Genomic DNA, 6127 nt, shown 5'->3' with positions numbered 1-6127 from the left:
AATGGGTGAAGCAAAACTAATATAATTATTTCTGATAACTTTTTAACTGCAGGCATCCCATACGGAAAGGTAATATATTCACATATATGTGAAGCACCGTTGAATATATTGAAATATATTTTGAAAATATATTTTAAAAATACATATGTTGCGTGTGTGTGTTACATTATATTCATGCCTCAAATAACTTAATCAATATTATATTATTTTATATTATATTATATTATATTATATTATATTATATTATATAGATCCTATATTCTAATTCTATGTAGGCCTACTATCAACTTAAACAATATGTTATCAAGTGTCAGGACAAGTTTATAATTTTATGTACTATTTAAACGCTGTGTAATGTGTTTGATGGGCGCGCGCGTTGAACATTCGAGGCGAATTTAAACTGGAGTGGAGGGAGTTACCATGGAAACGGGGCGGCAACTCAGCTGACAAGTAACAAATCTCTCCGTCTCTCATTGATGTTTTTTACTGCTTTCAGGTAAGTTTAGTCCCAAAAATTACACAAATAATACATAGAACTTTTCCTTACACTTTCTTACATGTAATTGACACGCTTCTGTTGAATATTTACTTTACAGAAATGGTTCAGTGTCATGGGAATAAGTCCGTTAGCATCACAACCGTGAGCTAACAGAGGCTAACTATAAAAGGTAAGCTAGCTATAGATTTGAGCTCTTATTTATGAAAGTTTGGGATTTTAATCACATATTTTGTGTAGATTAGTTTTTTTTTATAGCTTTGTAAATGTTTTGTTGGCAATTTGTTAATGGATGAATTAAAAAAAGCGAATTAATTTAACCGTTCTGTATAATATGGTCTCATCCTGCATTTAAGGCTTTAAAGAAGCATTATGAAAGCTGTATGGAACGCAGTTTGTCCCGTATTTAAGGCATATGCCGTATGACCACCTAGACCATACGAATACCAAACTCTAAGCTGAGAATCAATTTTTCTTTTTTTGACAAGTGTTTGATTTGTGAGCATATCTGTTCGAGGGAGCCTTTAAGACTAAGCGGAACCCTCTGCCGGCTGGTTGCTCGCTCCTGCTTCACAGCGAGCGGGTCTCGCCCCAACCAAACCAGGTTTTTATTAAAGTCCGCGTTTCGACTTCAGCTAACAGTTAATCAGTCTGGGAGAATGCAAACAACGTGATTCCAACATCCAGCCATGCAAGAAAACGTGCATTTTACCTGAGGGAAGACAGAATCAATAAAGAAAGTCGTCTTTCTTTAATGTTGTTAAATACCTAGATGAAACAATTTATATTTAAATAACTTACAGCGTACTCTTAACCTTGAATATCATTCTTAAACAACAAAAACGACCAATGAAGTGTCAAGCACCCAAAGCAGTCCATTAATTCTAAAGTTATCCTTAATTGAAAAATAGGCATTTCCATTTGTACTGTAGTAGGCCTACTGTGTAGCTATTACACACACGCAAATCAGTCAGAAAGAGCTTTATTGCCAAGTATGTTAACACATACAAGGAACACACTTTACCAACACAAACACAAAGAACACACATATAAAAAAACAACAAAAAAATAATAAAAAAACAAAAAAACAGAACATATAATTAAAAATTTGATAAAGAAAAAACTGTAATTTTGTGAAATAGCATATCATTGCAATTTAACATAACAGTTTTATATTTTAATATACTTTAAAATATAATTGATTCCTGTAAAGCCATGCTAAATTTTTAGCATCATTATGATCCTTCAGAAATCATTATATTATGCTGATTTATTATCAGTGTTGGAAACAGTTGTGCTGCTTAATATTTTTCGGGACCTGTGATATTATTTAAGGATTCTTTGATAAGTAAAAAGTATAAATAACAGTATTTATTCAAAATATATTTTTGTTTGTGTGTGTGTGTGTGTGTGTGTGTGTGTTAAATATACACTACTGGTCAGGACGATTTCTTTTTTCTTTTTTTTTAAAGAAACTTTTAGAATACTTTTATTCAGCAAGGATTAAGGTGTATAAATGGATAAAAAGTGATACTGTTAGAATATTGTCAAAATTTCTATTTTGAATAACTTCTGTTGTTTTTTTAATGGTAACTTTTTATTTTATTTATGGAACACAGGTTCCAAAAATATTAAGCAGCACAACAGTTGATAATATTATCAACACTGATAATAACTCAGCGTATTAGAATGATGTTCTGAGTAATGATGCTGAAAATACAGTGCTGCGTCACAGAAGTAAATTAATAAAAAATGATATTATAAAAGTATAATAAGAAAGGAAACCAATATTAGAAATTGCAATAATATTTCACAATATTACTATTTTTGTGTATTTTTGATCAACTAAATACAACCTAGATGAGCATAAGAGACTCCATTAAAAAACATTACAAATCTAAACGATATATACCCGTTTATATATATATATATATATATATATATATATACACACACAATATATTTCACCTATATCATCAAGCATCTTTAAAACCTAAAAACGTAATTTCTGTTTTCTTAAGATTTTTTGTATGTTCTGTACATTATTCTTTCTCTTTTTCTGCATTTCACCTCTGCTGTAGTTAATTTCTAATAAATCTGACATTGTATACTACGTATTGTTGGCTCTGTGACACATTGCTTATTTTCCTATATTCTCTCATGCTGATGACCGTGCAGCAGAGTTGGAGTGGACCTCTTGTTGAAGAACTTCTCCAGGCACTATGAACCATCTGACTAGTAAGAAAAACCTCAAACATTCAGAAGTTTATCAGATATTAAAAATATGTGTCAAATAAATATCAAATATTTTTTGAGTCCTGTATGTCTTACAAGGCCATCCTGTTTAACACTGCACTGAGGACACTACAACCAGAGAGGTACAACATAATTCAAACGAGACACAGATGATAATAAAAAAGTGCTTTGAAATTAAAATTAATACTGGTAAGACAGAACCGAGTACTGTGACTGTGCCTCACTTCAAAGTGAAACAGTCTGTAATGGTCATCTGCCGTGCCAGATCGATGGTGAAGGGGGGGAATTATAAGTAAGATTTTCTAAACTTTAAATGTAGTAAAGTGTTTGTTCAAGTAGACTTTGTTGCTTGTGGAAACCTCACACAAGCCTGAAAGGTGCTTTAAACTTACTGTAAATCTTATTTGCACTCTTGAAAACTGTTCACCAAAGACTAAATTTCAGTCCAGCAGAATTTTCTGCACACTTCACCACCAAGATCAAAATGAGCATTGTGAATGTAAAAGCTTCACATTACATTTATAACCACCATTGTTAATATTTGAATTATATTGAATTATATTATGCCTTGATAGTGGACAATACCGGATTTTTTGACCAAACATATTTAGGGTTCAGATCGTGCTATACGTGGAGAATAATGCACATTTAAAAAAAAAAAAAAATGGCATTTATCAGTTTTTGCAAATGAACTTTTCACACTTGCCATACTCCAACAGGGTGAACGCACTGACCAAACAAAACAAAATTGGTGGCAGTGTGAAATGACCATAATGCTGTATGTTAGGTGTGAGATTCATTAAACTTGGTTTGCTATAATACATCTATTCAGAAGTGCACCAGTGTGAATCATAATTTCCCCCACATTTGCTGTATATCCATAAAGTCATATCTATTGCCGCGTTTCCACCGAAATTACCCGGAACAATTGTACCAGGAACTATTTTCCCCAGGAACTATTTTCCCCCACAGACCTGTTGCTTTCAGCGTTTCAACAGCGGTCTAAAGTACCGTGAAGATTAGGCAAATAGTCTGGTGACGTAAGCCTGCGCGTGTTTCTCAATACAGAGTACGCAAATTTTGGACTTGCATCCTCGGTAGTTCGGACCTTGCGAGTTTGACTCGGGAGTGTGATCTCCCGCGGACAAAACGACGCCAGTCTGGTAATTCTGCAAACAACAGCGTACTTAACATCAGTCAGCTCGCCTTGGCTACTGCAATTTTCCTCACTGTATATTTACAATAAGATGAAATAAGCTATGATACCAAAAACAACTGCCTCCTTTCATTTTCATTTAAACATAATAATAGCCGCAGAAATGTACGTCGTTCAAGGAAATGTGTATATATACAGCCTACAATACAATGAAATGAAATATTATATCAATTTCCTTTTTATTTTCATTTTAAAGGGTTAGTTCAGCTAAAAATGTAAATTATGTCATTAATGACTCACCCTCATGTCGTTCCAAACCCGTAAGACCTCCGTTCGGAACACAGTTTAAGATATTTTAGATTTAGTCCGAGAGCTTTCTGTCCCTCCATTGAAAATGTATGTACGGTATACTGTCCAACGTCCAGAAAGGTAATAAAAACATCATCAAAGTAGTCCATGTGACATCAGAGGGTCAGTTAGAATTTGTTGAAGCATCGAAAATACATTTTGGTCCAAAAATACCAAAAAATTGATGACTTAATCCAGGATTGTCTTCTCTTCTGGGTCTGTTGTGAAAGCGACTGCTGTGACTGTTGACGTAGGACGCTGCTGACGTGTTTTCTGGTGCGCCCAATAACAAAGAAAACACATCAGCAGCGTCATACGTCAACTGTCACAGCAGTCAGTCTCACAATTGAATGAAGACCAAAGGTCACCTGTTAGATTTGCACAAAACTGATTATATTTTAAGTTTAACCACTAAAGAGACATCAGAGCCAGCGGCACATATCAGAAGGACTAGCCGAGGTGAAAGTGCTCTCGGCGGATACATAAGCTCTGAGCTCCCGCTGATCACGTGGAGCTGACCATCTCCGAAATCAGCGAAACAGATTTTTAAATAGGCGCTGTCTTTATAAATAAACCACAGATTTGAGTTTTCAACAACTACATTCTCGCCTGAAATACTTTTAAAACTACATTTCATGATACAATAACAGTAATATTTTGAAAATTATCTGAATAAATGGTGGTTGAAATCACAATGCTGCGTGAACTCAACCAATCAGCATGTTTAGCGCTCAAGTCCCGCCCCGAAAGTTCCGGACCTTTGAAAAAGTACTACCTCGTGAGCAGGGACTTTCTGAGGGGCATTTTTCTACCCGGAACTTTATTTAGATCCTGGTTCCTGTGGTGGAAACACACCGAGTACCAGCCCGAAGTCCCTAGTTCCTGGGTAAAGTTCCAGCGGTGGAAACGCGGCTAATGTCCTAGTCTTCTTTCAGTGGTTAAGATCCAATATTTTTTTATGACGGACACAAGTTTCGGAGGCATTGTGTAAACGTGATTGACACAACGTGAGTTCGTATTAATTTTTTAATGTGTGAAAATATCTGACTATAGTGTGCAGTGACCTTAAAGATTAAGGGTACAAACACTTGACCAGAATCATGTCAAGTGACAACTGACTAATCCAAATGTTTTTTATCTTCTTTCTTGTTTTGTTTTGTTTTGTTTTGCAGATGCTGTCATGAAACGCCATGAAAAGGCAACTGCTGGAAACCTGGAACAGGCCATCAATTCCAAGTTGGTGGAACTGAGGTTTCAACTGAAGAAAAAGGAGACCTGTTAGAGTTTAGAGTTGTCTAATAGAGAGGGTGAAGGAAGAACATCCAAACCCTGCCCCTGCTTCCTTCAAGATTTTTATGGATTTATATAATGGTGTTTTTTCGTAAAGTAAAGACAGTGGCAAAATTAACATGACACTACTTTGTTTTTGTTCTACAAAATTAAACCACACACACACTCCAAAAACACCAATTTTGATACAATTTGCATTTGCAAGAAAAAAAAAAAATCAAAGTATTGTCATGTTAATTTTGCCACTGCCTTTACTTTACGAAAAAACACCATTATATAAATCCATAAAAAATCTTGAAGAAATCAGGGGCAGGGTTTGGATGTTCTTCTTTCACCCTCTCTATTAGACAACTCTAAAAATTTATTTAGACTTTATTTAATTAATTTAAAAAAAATTGTGTTTTATGTTTTAATTGTGCAGTTTATGTGCATTCTGTTCTTTTGTCAATGTCAATAAAATTCTTATTTTTCTATAGTAGGTGTTATGTCATCTGAATATACTGCTCATTTTTGCAAGTGAATTTTATACTGTCACAGTTTTTAAGTTCCATTGTCTGGGGACTTGTAAATTTTTTCAGTCT

At 34.4% G+C, this 6127-nt stretch overlaps 1 long non-coding RNA gene across 1 annotated transcript; it reads left to right on the top strand.

The window, feature by feature from the left end:
- Positions 1-1114: 1114 nt before the first annotated feature.
- On the top strand, positions 1115-5622 carry LOC122143986. Its single transcript, XR_006159467.1, has 3 exons — positions 1115-1252; positions 2675-2734; positions 5429-5622. It is a non-coding gene; the product is annotated as an uncharacterized LOC122143986 (long non-coding RNA).
- Positions 5623-6127: the final 505 nt, after the last annotated feature.

The sequence above is a fragment of the Cyprinus carpio genome, unplaced genomic scaffold, assembly GCF_018340385.1.
Source record: "Cyprinus carpio isolate SPL01 unplaced genomic scaffold, ASM1834038v1 S000006552, whole genome shotgun sequence".
Classification (NCBI taxonomy): Eukaryota; Metazoa; Chordata; class Actinopteri; order Cypriniformes; family Cyprinidae; genus Cyprinus; species Cyprinus carpio.
Note: the sequence above shows the minus strand (reverse complement) of the source record. Positions and strands in the feature narration are given on the sequence as shown.